A 21,362-nucleotide genomic window follows, 5' to 3' on the forward strand; every position below is an offset into this window, starting at 1 on the left:
GCTTGTACTGAGACATGGCTCAGAGCTATAATATATCCAGATCAGAAATGACAGCTTTTCTGAAGAGGCTGGGCTGATGCCAGGAAGGAAGCAGGGGCTTGCCAATTTAGTTTTATGTGACAAGTTCAAAGCAATGCCAGGGAGGAAAATGAGGGGCTCGGTCCTCCGGGGTCCCTGGCTGCCTAGAGCTGCCGCTGCGTGGCGGGAGAGCCCCGGGGCTGCCCTGCCACGCAAAGGCGTTCGGCTGCTCTGCAGCACTGCTGCAAGCAAGGAGGTTTCTGCAAGCGCAGGCTAGCAGCAACCCCCGACCTGCTGAGCATCTGGCACCCTGTCCTCGCCAGGGACATACCTACTTGGGTGAGCCCCAGGTTAGATTCAGTTTCGACCTAAATTCCTTTTTCCTGAACTACGCGAAGCATTCCCAAGAGAGTACCTGCTAGAGCTGCTGATTCAAACAGGACGATAACCATGCAGTTCGGCTGGATATCATCAAAGGGAAATGCCCTTGGGGCTAACAAGCCTTGGGGTTTCTTTTTAATTGTTGAATCTGTTACGCTTGTGCCAGAGACTCTGAACGGCATCAGAGCCCCATGTATTAAGAACTGTATGCATGCAAAAGTAGACAAGGTCCCTGTGTCTGAGATTTTACAGCTGAAGGAAAGATTAATCTTAGAAAAGCAGACTTTTAAAAAATGAGTAAAGCATTATCTTAAAAGCAAATACTCTGGCAGCCGCTAGAATCACTATCATTAAGTGGACAATTGTTTGTGTCCTGGACTCAGCAAAGGTAAGACTAAAATGGGAAAACTGAAAAGGACCCATTTTGGTGACGAAATGCAGACACTTCATAGCCTGCTGAAGTCTCCTCAGGGAGGAGGGATGGTAGCAGGCACACTAGAGGCCTCTGCAAACCCAACACCGTTCTCTGCAGGGGGGAAGAAACCTTCCCTGCTCCCCTTGTACCGTGGCACAGCGCCAGTGCAAAACTTGCAGGGCCCCTCTCTTTCCCCAGCGCCTCAGACGCGAGAGGAGGTGACCAAGGCGGTGGCCCTACCACTGCTGCTGTCCCAGTGGTGGGCCCCCAAAGCGTGTAGCCCAGGTGCGCACCCCTTTGGGGGGGGGCCTGGGAGCAGCGGGGGCATCCTGTCGTGAGACAGCGCGGTCTGCTCACAGCAAGAGCTGTGCCAGGGCCCGACCCTGGGGACACGAGCTCCAGATCGAGGGCAGACTTGCCAGGGGTGGCACAGGGAAGCAGATGCAGTGGTATGTGGGGGCGGGCAGACGAATGGATTGCACAGGGCTTGTGGGGTTTTCAGCCTTGTCACAGGGCCAGGACTGGAATAAAGAAAATGGTGACATGTCAGAGAGACACCGTGCTTCCTGCCTCCAGCGCTAACCGTGTTAGAGGGTAGAGGAAGCTCGTGCTCCTATGGCAAGGTGCGTGGCAAGGAGTCAGCGTGTGTCTGCCGTGGGGCCCGGAGAAGTCCTGTCAGGGCCTGGGGCACTCACAGCGTGGGAACGGCTGCGTCTGCAGGGGCTGCTTCTGCGGACACAGCCTGGGCAGCAGCACCACCGCCCCAGCCTCCTCTGCCAGCTCCATGCAACCACACCAGCTTCGCAAGTTACCTAGACCCGACCTATGCCATGATGAGTGGGAAAGGACTGGGTACAAACAGCCCATGGCAGAGCAGATAAAAACACATTGTTTCCCAAGCCAATTGTCAGTGTCCATCCCTAGGGAGCATTTCCCAGCCCTGCTGCCCTCTGTAAGAGCTGCACCGCTCCGCTGACGTCACCCCCCCAGCTGCCTCCTTCACCCTGGGCAGCCCACAGCTCCTTGTGAGTGCAGAGCACTCATCTAGGCGCACCTTTGGGGGAGGAGAGAGCAGCAATCCTCCAAAAAAGTAGTTACTTTTCAAAGACAAATTTGAGAAAAAGGCTAACCTCAGCCCTCAAAAAATGGCTTAACTATCTGTTGGAAGGAAAGTCACACAGCCCTTGGATATGCATGGATGGGGACAGCAACACTTTTACTGAGAACAACCCTCTGCATGTTATCTACCTGCTGAACATCTCTGAAGAGCTTGCACATATAGAGATCTCTGTGACATGTGGGTTAGCAAGCAGATGCACATTGCTGCTGTTATGAATTATAAATGCTCTTGGAGGTGGGCATTTATAAGCTTTCCTGCTGACAGGAGGACATAGGCTGATGATAAAGATTAGGAACCAGATCCTCGAGGTGGTTTGGGATGGCTGGGCTGGAGTCATGCCAACCCAGCCCATGCCAGCTGAGGGCCCGACCCTGAATGTCCTCGCAGCATTTTACAGCAGAGACACTGAAGTTACTGATGCAACAAGCACTCATGTGGCTGATTTCCAGGGAGGGTGTCTTATCTGGAAAGCAATCATGAGAACACGATATTTAAACAGGGTCTTTTATCCTGGAGCCCACTGTTAGAAAAGGATCAGTTGTATTACTGCTAAAGGGACCGGGTGAGGGGAATGGAAGTGGTGTTTTAAGCGATTTTTCCTCAGCTCTGATGACTGTTTTGCAAAGGAGTGCCTGTCTGGCTGACTGGCCTAAATCTTGGCAGGAAACAACCCCAGGAGGAATCACCTCACCTGCTTTAGCTGTCTAAAAGGCCAGTGCCTACTCTTAGCCAGGCAGCAGGCTCCCTGTACTGTCGAAAGGGAGAGAGAGGCATCTGCTGAGGGTGAGTCACCTCCTATCTCAGACACTCATCTCAGGCTGGGTGAATCACCTCCTGGAGGCACCTGTCTCTCCACCAGCTGTACAGGGAGCCCAGACGACCAGCTTAGATGCAATGGCTAACATTAAGGGAGATAAATTCCCTGCAAACTGAAATTCTGCACCCGAGCCAGCACGATTCATGTGCCCATGGGTTACATCCGCGTCACGCACAGGAGCAGGGGAGCCAGGACTGAGATCACTGCGCAAATGGTGCTTAGTGCATCAGGAATGCGAAGCCTCCAAACTCCTACAGCAACCACAGCCATTCATTATTGAGTCTTTTTTTTTTTTTTCCACAAGAGTAGAAGGTATGCTTGGTGAAAGATACTGTTCTCAGGACTGCAGCACTGAACTGCTGGCCCAAGAAAGGAAGAAATGGCCAAAGAAAAGGAGAATTAAGATCACTTTAAGTCATTCTGATTCAACTGTGGATTGAAAATTGATTCAGTGCAAGGTAGGCAGCTCTGGATTCCTGTGTGAGGCCTTTCCTACATTTCATAGCTCTCCTACCAACCTTTGCTAAGCGAAAAAGCAGTTTATAGGACTGACAAAAATAATTCTTTTCCAGAACTGTTTGAATAACTGTTTGTACAGATTTTTGAAACTGTGTCTACACTTTAGCTTTTGCTGGCTTTGTTAGTACAGAAGGGCCTTGGAACAAGAACATTTTAAAGAATAAAGCAGGCTTTGGTTGCAACAGAATTTCCCACAGCTGCTCAGTTGGTACAGTACTGCCTGAGGCTGCAGTTAGGCGAACATTTTTCCCTAATAGTAAAGCTTGTTTAAGAAACTCTTGCCCTTGGCCTGTTGTTTCTGTCCTTGTGCTATATTTCAGCATCTTTTTCGCTTGCACCAGTACAACTGTTTATATGGCTATGCTATAATGCAAATCATGGAAATGATCTGAAATAAGAAACCTTCCAAGAAAAAGTTGTGGGTTTGGGGGATGGGGGTATTTTTGTCTTTATGCATCATTTCAATGTTCTGATTGACAAAACCCTACAAATAGTTATAATGATGCAATGAAGGAGATGATGAACAGCAGCACAGGCAGGGAGAAGTGATGGCTTAGAGAAGGAATTTTTTAAGCAGCTTTGTTCTCGGAGAAACCATTTGTGTAACTGCAGCATGAGATTGCTAAGCACTGTGGGCTGTGCCCTTCCCGTGATATAACCCCTCTGCTCATGCCTCCCTCCCATCCTGCCATTTCCCCTCCTGCCCCGGTGGTTGGGAGGTTGGGAGATACCAGCTTCTAGCTGTCTTCCACCAGCTCCCTTCGGGAGATAATCCTTCCTTGGACTGATACTAAGGCTTTATGCTTTTATTTTCATTACTCCAGATTTTTATATAAAAGAGTAGTGGAATTTATCCTTTAGTGTTTATGATATTTTTGGTTTCAAACTCCAGTCCTCCAAGAGGATCTTAACTCTACCAGGCCCTTAAGTGCAGTCTAATTTCATTGTATATGCTCTCTATCTAGTGGCTTAAAAATGAACACCAATCAGGTGTCAGTAAGAGTGTGGGGGTCACTGAGAGTAAGGGTGTCACTAAAGACCATCATACAGGTCTTGAACAAATCATCCAATGAAACAAAGCAGGCAGATTTGACAAGGTAGAAAAAAACAAAGCAAGAAAAGAATAAAAACATTTTCAGACCTTCTTTGTATGCAGGATAAAGAAGAAAGAGAACACAAAATCAGTGTATCTGTTTCCTTCACAGGTCATCTTTAAAACTGGTATCTTGTCATTTAGATTAGTGATGAAAAGGCAAAAGAAAGATGATACTGGCTGGACTGCAGCAATGTGATAGTAAGATTCCACTGCTTATTCATGATGGGTTAATTTGAAAGAGAAAAGGCATCTCTCTGAATGGTCTTCATGATAGTCTTGTGAGAATAAGTAACAGACAGAGTGGAGCCCATATGGGATTTTACCAATTAGACTCTCTCAGGGAAAAGACTTCATATTGCATAAAAATATTAACTTGAAAGACACTGTCTGACTCTTGTGGAAACCATATCATATGTATTAAGCTGGAATTGCATATAACTTTTTTGTCATTTTTATCAGTTATTTCACAATTGTCTATTTTGTTCCTGCATCCAAACTTTAAAGTTTATTGATTTAATTTAATCTTATCAAGCAGCATCCAAACAGATGCTCAGTGCAGAACAGGCGAAGAAAACAAAAAGCTTTTTCATTCTAAGGTTTCTACTGTATGTCATGGGGGGGCTTACCCAGGCTCACAAACCATTATAAAATGGATTCTCACTGAAAACCAAAGACATTAGCCCAAGAAGAGAGAGCCAGAAAGCTGACTTGTGTGACAGTAGCAGGAATGAACTGTAAACCAGTTGTTCGCTGTCATATAAAATCTCTATGCTGGAGTCATATTATTTATTCTTATTTGCAGAGTAGCAGTGCTACAGCAATTGCGGAGGAGGACTATCATGTAGATACACAGCACTTCTAATGCTGGACATCTAGGCTTACAGGCTAAGCATGCTTGGGTGTTTTCAGCAAGCACAGAACCACAGGCTTTTCCTACTCAAGCAACAACAACACTCCTCAAAAACCAACTTGCTTCTTTGGTGTTTTATCAAAAAGGACAGAGCATGCTTTCATGTTCATAAGTTACAAAGAAACATCTGATGAGAACAGTAACCAGATATTGCTCTGTTCAAAACCCAGAAAAATACCTGCCCTTGTTGTTTAACTGGCTGTGGTCTGTGCATAGGGAGTCTTGACAGGACAACCACAATGGAGTAGATGTTTCTTGATATGAGTATTTTCAACAGTGACAGTTAAATATTGCAGTTAAATTGTGTCAGCCTAGAATGAGGAAGCTTTTAACAATTCAAGAGATCAAAAGCAGTGACAACAGAGAACCTACTGAAAAGTTTAATTCTAGGAATGAAATTCTCATCAAAGAATGTTGAGCTTCCATTTTCTCATCATAGCCTAAACAAATTAGATAAATTCAAGCCATTCACTGTTTTATAGCCTCATAATGTGACTTTGAATTTCAAATGGGATTTTTTGGTTTTAATAAATTTGGGCCATTAATACAGGACATACTCTACCAAAGGTGCATCACAAAACTCTAGTTATTGTTTGGCTCTGTCCTTCTAGGCACAAGAGCACAGAAGTTTCCAAAAGTTCAATATAATTTTTTTTACCGTGTCAGACCAAAAGTCCATTTTACCCCAATGTCACGTCTCTGACCATAACAAGGAGCAGATGTTTCCAGAAAGGATGTAACAGGGTAAGAACAGACTGTTTCTTCCCCTGGAGAGGAACCATTAGCAATTTAGAAGCTTCTTAGGCCTGCGGGTCACCCTATTTTATGGCTATGGACATGCAATGAAATCATTAATCCAGGTTGAGCAGGAAGATGTAGATTTCTCTAGCTCTTGCAACAGCATTAAGAACACCTGTATCTCAGCTTTTTGAGGGTTCCCCTATAATTGGTAAAAAATGAAAATGTGGGTGGTTGTGCAAGTGCCCAGATTCTCTCATTCTTGTCCTAGGGCTGGGGTCTTTACATAGACTGTATCTCACAGGGCACACCACAACCAAACTGTCATACGCATTACTTGGCAAGAAATGCCACAACACATCCTGGCAGTCTGGAAGGGAGGCCTGTCAGAGTCTTCAGAAATTACGTCAATGTAACTTAAAATTAGCTGAGCGTGTTCAGTGCCCTGCACCCTGACAAGGTGTTGATATAGCCAGACAGCTGCTGGCCCCAGACTATTTCATTAAAAATTTAGCTGGGAAATCTCTGCTGAACTGCAGTTGGAACCATTCTTTTCTCAGCTCAAATGTTTGATCCCGAATATTTGATAAATATTTGTAGGGAACACTGTAACAAACACTTTTTGGCAAACCTCAAAACAAGTATCTACCCTCATCCACCACTCTGATGCCCAGTACACCCAAAGAAATCAGCCAATACTGCATGAGTCTCTGGCCTCTCTCCTGCCACGGATGGGGGAGCCATGTCCCAGCAGGTCCAGCATGGGCTGGGCATGAGGATACCTGGTTCTTACAGTAGCTTGGTACTGACTCATTGTGGCCTTGGACAGCCACTCATCTCTCTGCATCAATGTTTCCATCTGGTAAATGGAGTTAATGTTGTTTACCCATCTTCATAAAGTACTTTGATAGATGAAGGTGGAAAAACGCTCATAAGCTATCATGCTGAAGACTGACCCTAGACTATAGAGATAGAGCAGATGTTATTGATAGTTTGACTGCTCTTGGGGACATTTCTTAGAGTGGCATGATCAGACATGGTAGTGGATGAAAAAGAACTAAAACAGAAGCTCATAAAATATTAGGGGTGACAACAATACAAAGCAACAACAGCCAGCTTGTAGGAAAGGAAAGTTTCTGGTCTGCCCATGGCAGCAAAATCTGCCAGCAAAATGCCCAAGGAAATATTGAGCAGATGAAGACCAGTTTGCCTTGAGTGCCTACAGTTCATCAAGTCTAATCTAGCAGCATTCACAAGAAGTCATTCTTAGTTTATTCTCCCATCAATTTATTTGAACCAGTATGTCTTTAGAGTCAACCAGCTATACTAAAAGGATATTTTCCAGCATATACTGTTGCAACAAAGAAGAGAACAGTGGAACACATTTTTCCCAAACCATTTACTAGTCCCAAGGGGGATATAATTTCCTTTCAAACTGAACTTCATTTCAATTCATAAGACATTTTTATTGGTCATCTTGGACTAAGTAATTGACTCTTTTGGAAGCAGTTCCCTCATTGTCGCAATATCAATTAGTCAATGAAATATCATAAGGTAAAGTGAGAAACTAACAAGATATGCATATGCTCCCACAAGTCACTTTAAGTAAAATCCTCTTTCTTTTACTCAGCTGCATACTTGTTATTCAGAACTTCACACCAACTTATCTAAATGAGCAACAGTTTGTTTTGACATGGAGTGGCAGAAAATACAGCTACATGAAAAAGTCAACAGCAGCATTCACACCCTCAGTAGATACAGGTATCATATAAAGCAGGAAGAGGCTACTGCATGTTGTGCTAAGCACATTTCTGAAAACAGCTGCAGTAAGTCATACTGGCCTACAGAAGGGTCAAGAACTCTCTTCCACCTGAGCACTCCCGCTGTGGGTCAAGGATGCTGCTATCTCACACGTTTTATGTCAACACAGTAAATCTGAAGAAAGTTCCCCTCTGTGGCTGATACGACTCTCTGGATCTTCACTGCTATTACCAATGTAGGGAAAATGATAGAAAAAGAGCATATGGTAGATTGAGGTATTGAGATGAAAAATATAGTGATCAAACAGCAGGTAGATTCTCCAGAGCCACCAGCTGTGGATACTGAGTCAGCTTTGTCTAACTGGCGCTGCACAAGAACGCTGCTACACACCAGAGATCTGGTCCCAGCATGCTGTATGTACACTATGTATTTCAGGTTTGATGTAGTTTTCTTTCATGATCTGTTCTGAATAAGTTTACTATACTGTACAGTTAAGGAGTATATGAGAGTTCACTATTTATGACTAGTTGGCCATTGTGTCATGTTTTTCTTTTCATTCATCTTTGGTCAAGGAAAGATCAATAGCTTGTGCTCTGCTCAAGAATAATGTAATCAATGCTATGTTTTGAAAGATTAAATTGCCACTTTATCAGGAAATATCAGAAAAAGTCATCTGAAAACCTGAATAAAATCTTCAGCAATGGAGAGCAGAAACTGTATATTAAAAAGGCCAGAAAGAAGAATATATATGAAATCTTCATTATTGCAGACTAGACTGAATCACCAACATTCTCATGACATGATATGACATGACATATAACTGTTACCAACGGAAATCTGATTAGCTGATTCAAGTACAGTAGCTTTTTTAGAGTTGTATCCAAATAATGAGGAAGAATTAAAGACCCAGGCAAAGTTTCACAAAGCAAATAATTTCATTTTAATTAAAACCATACAGGCATAGTTTTGGATGCACTGGATACTCTGGAGCTCTTTGCTTCATTTGAACACAAGTGATTTTAAGCCTATTATTACTTGAATATATTATACTACATCCCCTACTTGGAAAAAAAAGCATAGAATAGGCAGCAGAAAAATACATTTCCCTTATCCCTCCCAATTTGAATGTGGCATACCAGCAAGCTTTGGCATGGAACCATATATTAATACTACACATCTATAAGGGAATCGTATACCACACTTTTACGTTGCAGTCTTAGCCAATGTTTCCTTCTTGTAAAACATCCAAGATTTCTGGTAGAAGTTTTATTACAAAAGATGCATTGTTTCCACTGAGTTATGTACTAAGAATAATCAGGAAAAATTGTGATATTTACCGTAACAGAAACAAGACATCCCTATTATTTGCTATTGATGAAACTGTGTTTTGAAAAGACCTTGAAGAGCTATGATTAGCTTCAGAGAGGTAAGAAAATAATATTAATTTCTATGTCTTCATTTTGCAAGCTGCCTGGGCTTACAGCATGATCCTTAATAGGGTCAGAAACTGGTAGCTGAAAATCTTTGCCCTTTTGACCTCCTGTGTGGGGGAACAGAAAAGAGCCTAGGGAGTGGGGCAACGCAAGTGCTGTAGTGGCATTTCGCTGGCTGGGGGCATAATAACTGGTGGTCTGTAAAGTACACACTGATGACATGACATTTTTGTTGTTTCCAGCTGCTAAATGTCACTAAAATAAGCTACAATCCTTTAAATAGTTTCCACCAATTACTTTACCATTGCTGCAGTTACCTCAGGTATGCAGTGTGATCACAGATCTAATGTTCTGGTCAGTAGTAAGTGGGGAAGCACTGCACATGCATGCATGGTTGCTGCGTTATAGTTTCTTTTTCAGCTAGGCTCGCAATGTAATGATGTTTAAGAACTGCTCATGGGAGTATGAGAGGAAAACAAAGCAAATGGGGAAAATCTGGCCATGCAACCTCTCAGCAGAACTGCCGGGTGGAGGCAGCGTGCAGTGCGAGTGTTGCAACCAGGGCAGGTGGCAGTGCAGGACGGGGAGGAGAAAATGACTTCTCATAGCCCACATACGTAGTTGGAAATGCCACTTGTAATGAGATTTCAGCTAGCACATATTGCATCATTCACCAGCTTAAAACAATAAAGGTACATTGCTTGTCCTCATAAAAATGTTAGCACAAACTCATCTGCACAGTCAGGGTACAAAGTTGGATGAGGCTGGTATGTCTCCTTTTCCAGAACAGGAGGAACTGACATTTTGTGGGTTATTTTGGATACAGAACAGTATAGTGAAGAAATCATGCTCTCCTTCATAAAAACTAGTGTGTAAGCGTAAAAAAAGTCACATTAACTGAGGCTTTCCTCTCTGAGAACAGGTAAAGTTAAACATGTCACAGCTTAAGGAGACAGTTCTTTTGTAATCACACAAAGAGGAAAGGGATGTCAAATAATTTGGATTTACCCAAATCATCCACTATCATATTGTAAGAACCACAGCTGAGACCAATTTCAACAAGTTTTTCAATGGTTTCTTTGGTGCTATGAAGTTAGGAAAAACACATAACATTTTTGGGTATACAGGAAATATTCATAAGCATAAAGTTTAGAAAGTATTTAAACAATGTATTTTGTTAGTAGCTTAATCCCATCTTTTTCTTCTCTCTGTAGTATAACTTGTACAGCTTCTCCGAACTATACAATGAGCTATTATGACAATTCCCTAATAGATAGTTTCTGTGGCACCCTTAACACTACATGAAAAATGTATGAATTATCTGAATTGTGTCAGGCTATAAATGACTGAACACACTGTTCATTGCCATGTCAGACATATTTATCAATATGTTACTGTGATGTTGCCTTTCCTGCAAAATGTTGTTAAAAAATAGGGTGATTTTAAAATTGGAGAACAAAAACTACACATGGATAATGACTGAATTATATAGTAAAGGTAACTGTTAACTATGCCTCTCAGATAAGATATTTTGAGAACAGACCTTTGGATGCTGCAGTGACAGAAAAGATGAGTTCAGAACCCTGGCTTGAAATCTGTGCAATTTATTAGGCTTAAGGAAGGCCACTGCACTTCTGGAGAATTTGGGATGGGGACCTTCACACAGTCCCCTCACAGCTGGCGGGAAAAGCGATGCTAAGGATGATCCCTTCCTATCCTCAGCCTTCTGTAACAGGACTTGTGCTAGGAAGCAGCCTTTGAAGAAAATCCCTTCGGAGGGAGGGAGCTTATGTTGAAATCTCCCTGCACATAGTGTGACTGTTCACCAAGGACAGAACATAATTGCCGGCAGATCCCATGACCTCTGCCCAAAGACAGAATTATTACAAAGCCTAGTCTGATATCCCAGTACAGTCTGTACAAATAAAATGACAATAAACTCAAGGCAGCTGTCAGAGAGAGGTTCCAGTATGGCCAAATCAAGATCCTGGTCTTCAGCTTTCTTTATATTGGTAATGGAAGACAGTAAATAGCACAGCATCAATTCTTTTCACTTTTCAGGCCGCAAAGCAGCCGAAACATACCTGAAGATGGACATTACCACCTCTTAGTCTAACCTGGCTAAAGCGTTGGCTGAGGCATCCCTCTCTCTGGGTGGGGTGGAGGCATGTTGCAGCAGGAAAGCCAATTGGTTCCAGGTTTCTCCTGCGCTCCTCAGATGTTCAGAAACCAGGGCTGTTGTAGAGGAAGAAGTGGGGCAGACAGGACTACACAGGCAGAGACGAACAATGCCTTAGCAAGAACAAAAGAAATTCCAAATCCCACCAGTTTGTCAGATTACTCAAGACATTTGACTGAATGTCAAAAATGTTTCAATGAAACCTTTCACCACCGAGATCTTATTTCTAGGCCTTCTTTTGAAAAAAAATCCTGAAATTTAGTACTTAACTACTTAATTTCAAGTTCCCTCAAATATGTGTTTATAATTCCATTGTGCAAATGTGACTCAAAACAATAAGACTTTGAACTAGTTAACTTGAATCCAGAGTAATACTATTCTAAGTCCTATCAGGATAAAAATTTAAACCTCACATCCAGCTTTTTGAGTCTTCCTAATGTCTCTATTTCACCCTGAAAATTTCACAAATGACTGGAAGACATGTCTCACACACTTATTTGGTTCATACCCAGCAGCTCCATAGAACCGATCACTTTTTTTGCAGGTGGATTTGGTCTGCAGGGTGCTGACTTTAATAATGTGTATGATGCCATGGGTACCATCAAGAAGCATGACAATGTGATTCACATGCTGCCTACAGATTTTCCACACTCTATTTGTATTGTAGAGCTTATTCTCTTTCATATCATTTGGATGAACACTCAGAATAATGATTTGGTCTGTGTAACTGTTTTTTCCATTTCTGTCATTAAAGCTGCTTTCAGGGCAATGTGAAAACGGCAACAAAAGACTTTCCCACATCACAAATCACTGTAGTACTTACTGTGCACTATATCAATAAAAAGATTAGCCTTCTTATAGGAAAAGGATGACAAAGTCCACAATTGTCCAAGCCATGAGAAAAATGAGGTTCTGTTTCAACTAAACCAGCTAGTAACAATGTCACATTTTAACCCTCAGCTCCTTGGGTACAGTAGAGGGCTCGCAAGTGGATATTATCTTATGCGCAGCATTAAATTAGTGCCATTAGCCTTGTAGGTCAGCCCTTTGAAGTCAAGCAGACATTTTGCTATTGATTTCTATGGAGCCAGGATTTCATATTTATTTCCACTGAATATTTACTTCAAACCATCAGGAAAAATTTCTGCTTAGAAGCCCAGAACAGAAATGTGAAACAGAAGGATCTGGGAACAGGGATTTCTCCCTTGGTGTGAATGCAGCATCTTCCAGCACCATTTCAACTGACAGCAATCTATGCAGTCTCTGAGACAGCCCTGCAGGAACTAACAGATGTGTTTAAAATACTTACAGAAATCAATTCTAATGGCTTTACAGGAGTGGAGGGAGGAAGTGACAGGCAAAAAAATGACCCAAGTGAAGCTGAAGCAAATAGAAATGGGGCTGGGTGAGGGAGGAAGAGGCTAAACTTAAACCTGCAGCAGTGCAATGTTGAAAAGATGAAGCAAATCCCATACATATCCCATACAAATCTAGGTCTTCAAGGTTCAACAGGTCATGGCTCGACTCAGCCAGGCAGAGGAATTTGGGAGAGGGAGAACTCAGATTCTGTTCCCATTCATCAAAAGAAGAAAAGTGCCAGGCTCAATGATTTTATCAGTTAACCATTTTTAGGAATGCTATGATCTGATGGCTAATTTCCAAAAGGCCTGGCTTCTATCATTAAGAAATCATGTTCTACAAAGACAGAAAGAGAGAGCCAGCAACAAAAAATGTACCAAAAGTGGGGGAAAGAAAAGCAGTATACCTGGCCAGGAACGGGTCACAATAAAATGCACAATGAGGAGCTACAGATGCAGAATTTTGGGGGGCTGCAAGGAGAAAGAAACACAGCAAACCTTCAGGGTTATGGACATGATTACCAATATGTAAGAATGGACCTAAATGATGCACAGTAAACACAGGACAAAAAGATTGCTTCTTATAGCAAAGAGTTTCCAATCTAATTGTACCTGTGGGTATCACTTAATCCAACAAATTACAATAAAATTGCTGAGAGAGATCATAGTGGAGCTTGAACAGTCATGCTGCTTCTGTGACAGCCCTATTAAGGTACATTAAACTGCAGTGACAATCAAATCAAAGATATGACACAAATTTTCATTTCTGAATATAAAAAGGGAAAGATCTGTTTCAAGAAAGCACATAAGAGAGTCTTACAGGATGTTCAAGAGTGTTTACATACAGTTTTCTATTCGTTCTAAAAGAAAAAAAAAATACAGTCCTTTTTCTTTGGTATTTCCATAGCCCCTGGGCTCATTTTTAATTTGTAACCAAGGATTTGAATTATCTAGGAAGGGTCAAAATAGGAATTCTTATTTCTTTGTGCATTTCCTTCCAGTCAGCCTACACAAACCCAAGTGGAATTCATTGTTTTAATGAGAAGAAAATGGAATGGCTTTTCATCTGAGTTCTTCCCATAGAGGATTCTCACTGGGTAGCAAAACATGCTGCACAGCATCAGGCCCTCAGCTCCCTTGGTTTTGTTCAGAAATGCACACACAACTTTTTTTAAAAAAGTAGTACCCCGTTGCAGAAACAGTCATTAAAGGAAGCTCAAGTCTCTCAGAGCAATCACACTTGTTGAAGTGAATTTGGGAGGTGTCCATTTTCTTGCCTGCTTGACATAATCCAGGATCTGATTTGCTGAAGTTCCCAAGCTCTCAGTCCTGAACAAAGCCAACATGAACCGTGCTTTGCACATACATAGCATGGTCTGATGCCAGATGTTCTGAAAAACAAGGTCCTGGTATCTCAGGTAAGATGCTTCAAAATCAGCAGGTGCTTTCTGACCTGAATCTCTGTGCCTTAGCTTCCCAACTGTAAAATGGGTCTATCGGCTATCACTCATCAGGAGATCATTTTGTCCAATCTAAATCAAGACTCTTTGTGCATACTCAAAATTTTCATTTCATTAGGAAAGCAAAGGCATACTCTGTCTTTAGATATGTTTTTATTTTTCATTTCAAATTCATATTTAACATGGCAAAATGAAAGCTCTCAAGTTTTCCATTTACCTTTTTTCTTGGCAGAAACTATTCAGCACAAACTAGTAAATAGTTCTGCATCCTGAAATTGCATTGCAAATGAATTATGTATGATAAAAAATTATTTAATACAAAAATTAATTTAATAATATTTTTACACTTTGCTTTTTATGAGGATTTTTTTTAAACAGAGACCTTCTGGAAAAGGCAATAAAACACATTGGGCAGTATCCTAGTGGCACTGGTGCAGTCACCAGTGAGAGCTGGACTCCGTACTTGGATTTCAGCCACCTGAGAAAATAAAGCAGCAGTAGCAAGCTCTTAGTCCTAATATGGAATAGGAGAGTGGCAGGGAGCGCAGCGCTTTGCGTGAGGATGTCAGAAGAATGACGAGATGGAGCGATCTTTGTTTTGTTTCTCGAGGCAAATGTGCTGTAGCTCACTTGAGCCTGAGCTTGACCCCTTCTGCTCCAGCCTGCCTTTTCCTCAGCGGTCACCTCAACATTTGCTGACCAAAGCACCTGCTTCTCTGGATTCCCCTCACAGCTCCAGCCCACTGGATTTGCAATCCCAGCATCTCCCTTCTGAGCCTCTTCTCCAGGCTTCTCTTTTGTGCTATTTCTCCCCTTTACCTAGTCATTTTTACTTGTCCTTAACTTGTCCCTTTGGAGATAGGGTTTAACCCACCCCTTAAAAACAAAAACAAAAAAACCCCCACAGAGCTGTGCATAGGAAGGGGAGTGGTGAAACTCAGGAAAAGAAAACAAGGAAGAGGCAAATGATTATGGGGACAAGAGTAAAAACGCAGGAGGAGGGGGCATCACGCATCTCTCCTACTAAGGCAGAGGATTAGAACAACCCACATGGGACCAATGTCCTGAAAAAGTCCAGGTTTGGCTGTTGTCCAAGGACACAGTGTAGCAGCTATATGCACGGCTGAGGGAAAACACCCAAATAAAATAATTACTCTGTGTAGTTATTGTCCTTTTCTGAATACTTTCATTGTCTCAGGGACACGTACAGGGTCTTTTCTTCTCCCCGAACTCCACCACCCACCCAGTTGGACCTGTGGTCTGTCCTGCTTCCAGAGTCATGCTGAACGTGCGTACGAGTTTGCCCCTCCACTGAACCTCAGCTTGCTCAGCAGCAACCACATTGCATTTTACCAGAGCTGAACTCTGGACAGGCTCATTGATTGTCCCACGTACCTTTGTCCTGCCCTTGAGGGACCTGCCCTTGCCACTCACATTTCTACCAGCTGTCCTGTACCAGTCAACACCATCTCTGTGGTCAGATGTTGGAAGTAGGGTAGCTTGAGGTAAGGCACAGGGAGAGAGGGCACGAAGGAGAGAGCAGGGGTGCCAGGACTGCTGGGCACCACTGGAGCACACAGGTCTGTCCTTTGCAAGCCAAACAGAGGTGGTCATGCCCCTATCACCTGTGTGAACAGACTCCAGATTCAAGTGAGAGCTGAATTGCCCCCAAGGTTATTTTCCACGCTAGTAAGAAAGCATGGTTGTTCCTGAGCGAGAGCCAACATGTGAACAGCGGGGTTGCCCAAGAATTTGGGTTGGAGCACAAGCTCAAACCCCTGCAGCAATGCAACAGACCAACCTCGACAGTTTTTAAGCTGCTCAGCTTGAATTCAACAGGCTCCTGGCCTCAGCATGGGGACCCTGACGGGCCACGAGCCACCTCCCACGGGGCCATCCACTTGCAACCGTCCCCATCCCCTCACTACGTCCTACTTCTTCCCACTTCTGCCAAAGTTTCCTTCTCACCTTTCCTGCCTTCAAGCAGCTTCCCATCTTAGCCACCATCTGAGCATTACGGTCCCCACTTGCATCTCCCTGCCCACCGCAGCAGCTCTTGCCCCTCCCTGTCCTGGTCTGGGAGCTTCCTCCTCCTCCACCACCTGCCCTCGTGCCACCCCGTGTGTGTGTACCTGTGGTGGAGGGGACATGGACATGTGCACAGGAGAGGCAGGCTCCCTTGGCCACAGGTCCAGCAACGAGCCACTGAGCTGCTTTTCAGGCCTTCTCCCATGAAATGGGGACACTGGAGTTTCTCAGACAAAAGCTCGCTGGTTTGGAGTTGACTTGCTTTTCTTTCAAGTAGCAAAGCAATACATTTTTTTTTCCTAGGCTTTTTTGCTAAGTGAGCTGGATTGGTTTAGAAGAGACAATTTCTTTTATAGAGAGCAAGCCAGCTTGAGGCAGGCACTAGCAGAGAAAATTTCTGCACAATCAAATAAATTTATAAGCATGAAAAACAGCACTATAATTTGAACCGGGAGGTGTCTAAACAGGCAACTGCCTGCAGCCCCCACTGGTCATACAAGCAACGGCCCCAGCCCCACCACGTTTGCTATCAGCCTGGCTGCTTGCTACCGTTTGACGTGGGGTATTTCTTTCCCCCTGCCTCATGCCTACCTTCTCAGGAGCTTTTTAAGGGACTTTATCAAAGGCTTTTTTGGAAAGCCAAATAAATAATGTCGATCAGTTCCCTTGACCAGTTATTTAATGACATTTTTGAAGAATTCCATTAGTTTCATTAGAAATTATTAGTTTTCTATTTAGATGTAATGCTCCTGTTCTGTATAAGGGTGATATTTACTGACGCTACGTTACTTCTAAGTTAGCAAGGTTTTCTGTGTTGGCAGTACGTGTGCCTGCATATTTTGGCAGGGTTCAACTCATACAGTGATGAGGGCATTGTAAATACCTAGACAAATTAATAATGTAGCACCGAAGAGGAACACAAGTCAGTTAATATTAATGCTAATATCAAAACTGTCTGGAGCAGCAGACAAGATGATTTTTCTCATTGTCAGGAATAAAGGAAGATCAGCAAGGTCCACATATAGATTGCATAGGCTGGCTTTAAAAATACTAAATAATTTGAAAAAAATCCTCATAGTTCCTCTTTAAAGAAATAATCAATGCTATATCTATCTCTCTGACTTGGTAAAAAACTGGAGCTATACCCTTCACCCAGGGCTGTCAATTTATGTTGACAGACCTTGATGAATATAATTACAGATCACCTAACTTGAGCAGAAATTGAAGGGGAGAAGTTAAAATGAAAACCTAATATTGGAAAGAATTGATCAGCCTTCTTTCCTTTTCTCTCTGGAGCCTGCTCAAAGCTCATTTATTGGAAAGACTGATGGCAGCACAGAGACTGCGTGACTGGTCCAGGCTCACTGTGCAATGCACTTAAATGATTAGGGAATATTGGACACCTTCGCTGGAGACAGCTGTTTGTCCTGCAGTCTCGGGGCTGCGCGGCACTGCCTGCCAGCTGTACATCCAAGCGGCTGCGCAGACCCTCAGCCCGGCCTTTTAGTACTGATGATCGTGCAGGAGCCCTCGGCTGATCAATAGCACCATTCCTCCACTGCTGTGGCTAAGAGCTAAAGAGACCAGTTGGTGCATATGTGATGACTAGAATTTAATTATATATCAGATTGATTTTCAATTAGAACTCCAAGGAGCTGCTTGCCAGAATTGCAAGTTCGTGAGAAAGGCCCTGTGTTTCCTTTTTAAATTCTTTTCTCCCCATATTCCTACACTATGTGGAATATTTTACAGACTCTCTGCCTTTGACTCTCTGTCTGAGGATAAACAGCCAGTGCTAATAATGCGAAGATCAGCTCTAAGACTGAACGTATTCAAAGCTGGAAGAGGAACTTTTAAAATGTAGAATAAAATTAAAAGGCCTAGTTATAATGGCTTTTTTTTTCTCCATTCATGAAGGTTTCCCAGCACTGAGTTAAGAAGCAGAGCCTACCTTCAGATCAAGGGTTTTTGATGTTGGTCATAACACCAAAGAAGGCTGAATTTACTCCAGACTTTAAAAATGGAAATGTGTGAGTAATAAAACATTTTCATTTTATAAACCCATCTAAACCTAGTCCCAGATGAAACTGGGAATATTCTTCATACAAGAGTAACCAAATAAATCAGAATCCAAAAGTTTTCATGAAACCCTCGTAGATCAGCTTCATTTCTTTTATGGATGCTCTTTTGGATGGCTGTTAACATCAGAGATTTTAATAGGGCTTTCAACAAAATGCAATCAGTATGTGAACTGTACACGGGGTGCACAGTTGAAAAATTGTAATGAAAAATTGGAAATGGAACTGGATCTCAGAGAAAAAAAGATATTAGTAAAGTTTTGGTGCTGGGTCTAATCTGCTTATTCCGAAATGTGGAGATGAAATTTGCCAATAAACTCACACTGAAATATTTTTAATTTAAATGATACAAAGTAGAAATTTTCATAAAATATAAAATGTCAGGCAAAGTGTAAGCTTACACTTTCTTTTGGTGTGAACTGAAAGAAAAACCCTGAGCAAATGAATAAAGGGCAGCAATACAATAGCAATAAAAAGGACTTGGACTATATTTATATTTTCTGAGATTGTTAACTCCACGCTGCAGCAGGCTTGGGAATGTCTTAGCTCATGGTGTGGACAAACGTGTGTGGCCTAGCCATCTCCACGTACAACCCTGACGACATGTCAGCTGCATCAGGCAGCCATGAGACTGGGGACAACCCCTAGAAGACTGCCAGGAGTGCCCACCACAACGGCTGCCCGTGGGACCGCAGCCTTGCTGCCTGCAAGGGCACGGACACGGCGAGTGTGTCAGGCTGCAGCTAACTACCTGGGCTCCTCCCCTCAGGCCCAGTACAAATATAGCGAAACCAGGCAAATGCAGAAAACCTTTTAGACCGTCTATCACTGCATTCTCACAGTAATACATAAACCCTGAATTCTGGAGCAAAATCTCTGATTTTTATAAAATACAATTTTAACCTTTTACTTCCAGAAAGCTGCTCCCAAAGTAAAGATATGGCGAACAATAACTGAAGGTGAAGCCATTCTTCAATAAACTTGCAAACTGCTAAATATATACATTGTCTAGGTCCATTTGAGTGCCAGTATTTCTATAACATATTCTTATTTAGATTTTTTTCATTTTCTGACAAACTTGCATGAAAATCTTAACAACGTGTCTAGGAAAAAATCCTGCTTTCTTTCTCCTATCCAGCCACAAGCCAACTACTTTTTTGAGATATCGTATCTACAATATCCCGTGACGAGTTCCACAGCTTAAATATGGTTTGCTTTGTTTGTTTTGAACCTGCCACCTAGTTCCCCCTCTTAGTTCTGATGATAATCATGATTTTATAAACTGTATTATACCTCCCCCATTACCTCTTTTCCAAAAAGAATAGTCCTAATTGAATTACTGTCTCTTTTTCAAGTTTTTAATTAACCTTGTCTCCCTTCAACCTATGTTTCCTGGTTTTATTCTACCCATTTTGATAGGTGGGAGAACAGCTTTGCACATGATGTTCACAATTCAGGCACACCTTCTATTTCTAATATTAAATGCTGATAATTCCTGTTCTATCTCTGCTCCTTTCCTTACCATTCCTAATTTTCTTTTCACTTTTTGTGCTTGCTCCTGCACATTAAGTTGATGTTTAGATAAAACTATTTATTAGAACTAATTTTCCTAAGGAATGCAGAGTAATAGAGTAGTTCAGACTGGGAGGGAATTAGGTGGTCATCTAATCCAACCTCCTGCTCAAAGCTATGAGATTTTGGAAGGCTCCTGAAGCCATCTCTTTTCCAGCTTGACAGGCCCCGTTCCCTGAGCTTCTCCTCACGGGCAAGTGCTCCAGCTCCAGCCATGCTAGTGGTTCTCCTCTGGATTCGTGCCAATTTATCAGTCTCTTTCTTATACTGGGTCCCAGAACTGGACACAGTGTTTCAGAGGTGGTCCATAAGTAAAGGGAAAGCCTCGCTTCCCCTGATCTTCTGGCTACACCATATTAGCTATTGATACAGCTCAGGATGTTGTTGGTCTTCATTGCTGCCTTGGCACATTGCCAACTCATGCTTCACTTGCATCTACCTGGCCTAAGATAATAGCCGTTTTTTGTCCCATTGCTGTGTGTGCAGTTAGGGTTCTGCTTTCTCCTCTCCCCATCCCAACTACTTGTTCATTTCTTTCCATTTCTCAGGATTGAGAAGTTCAGCTATCATTTTGTCACCCAGTCATTCAGCACTGAGGCTTTTCTGTGACTTGCTGCAGTCAACTTGCTTTCCCTAAGGTGATGCCATTGAGTGAACTTTGCCATCTCACTCTCTGCCCATTTCTCCAGATCATTTCTGAATATATCACTGCATTATGATTCAAGTACTGTGACAGTCTGACAACTGAGTTTATCCTGTTTCACTGTTCTGCACCAGAAACAGCCATATCTTCAGCTAAAAAGCATGCTTGGCCTTAGCCTTTCACCATTACCACAGCAAAACCAAAACAGTTCTGAAGCCATACTATATGGCTCTTATCTGCTGCACTCACAGCGTTTACCTATAGAAAATACCCTTCAAAATACTTACTGTATTCTCCATTCCTACTAACTGCATTTTTGTTTCAAAGCAGGCCCAACCAGCAAACAGAGCATGCATCTGCAGGCAGCCCCATTGCAACCACAGAGAAGCTTACAACAGTCAGCATTCTAGCTGGTGGTAGGTGCACACAGGATGGGGTCTTGGGTGCTACATCTTCAGGGGTTGAGTTACAGTAGCAACACACAGCACCTGAGTAGGGGGGGGATGAATAATAAGAACATCTTGTCTATGTCTGGGCTTCTGAACACTACCAAGATCAGGTACACAAATTTCACCTAATCAACAAAGTCCATCAGGAGAGTAGACATACGTGGCCGTAACAGATACTGGCCTTCTATGTGAAGGTGAGAAAAATTCACAATAGGGAGGGCTCAGATGAACTGAAGCCTGTGGGGCTGTCACCACCACCTTTTCAGAAGCCTCCGTTATCTCTTTCCCTTCTGTTTCTCGGATTTCCCTTGAAAGCTCAATCTGGGCTTTGACATAGGGATACTAGAATGAAAATGGAAATTTGTAATGCTTAAAAGTGGGGGTCAC

The 21,362-nt window shown here is 42.7% G+C and overlaps 1 long non-coding RNA gene across 1 annotated transcript; it reads left to right on the plus strand.

The window, feature by feature from the left end:
- Window positions 1–3,056: 3,056 nt before the first annotated feature.
- LOC135327278 (uncharacterized) lies at window positions 3,057–18,385 on the plus strand. The gene is made up of 3 exons (XR_010387380.1): window positions 3,057–3,209; window positions 9,121–9,201; window positions 18,151–18,385. It is a non-coding gene; the product is annotated as an uncharacterized LOC135327278 (long non-coding RNA).
- Window positions 18,386–21,362: the final 2,977 nt, after the last annotated feature.

The sequence above is a fragment of the Dromaius novaehollandiae genome, chromosome 2 (genome assembly GCF_036370855.1).
Source record: "Dromaius novaehollandiae isolate bDroNov1 chromosome 2, bDroNov1.hap1, whole genome shotgun sequence".
NCBI classification, from domain to species: Eukaryota; Metazoa; Chordata; class Aves; order Casuariiformes; family Dromaiidae; genus Dromaius; species Dromaius novaehollandiae.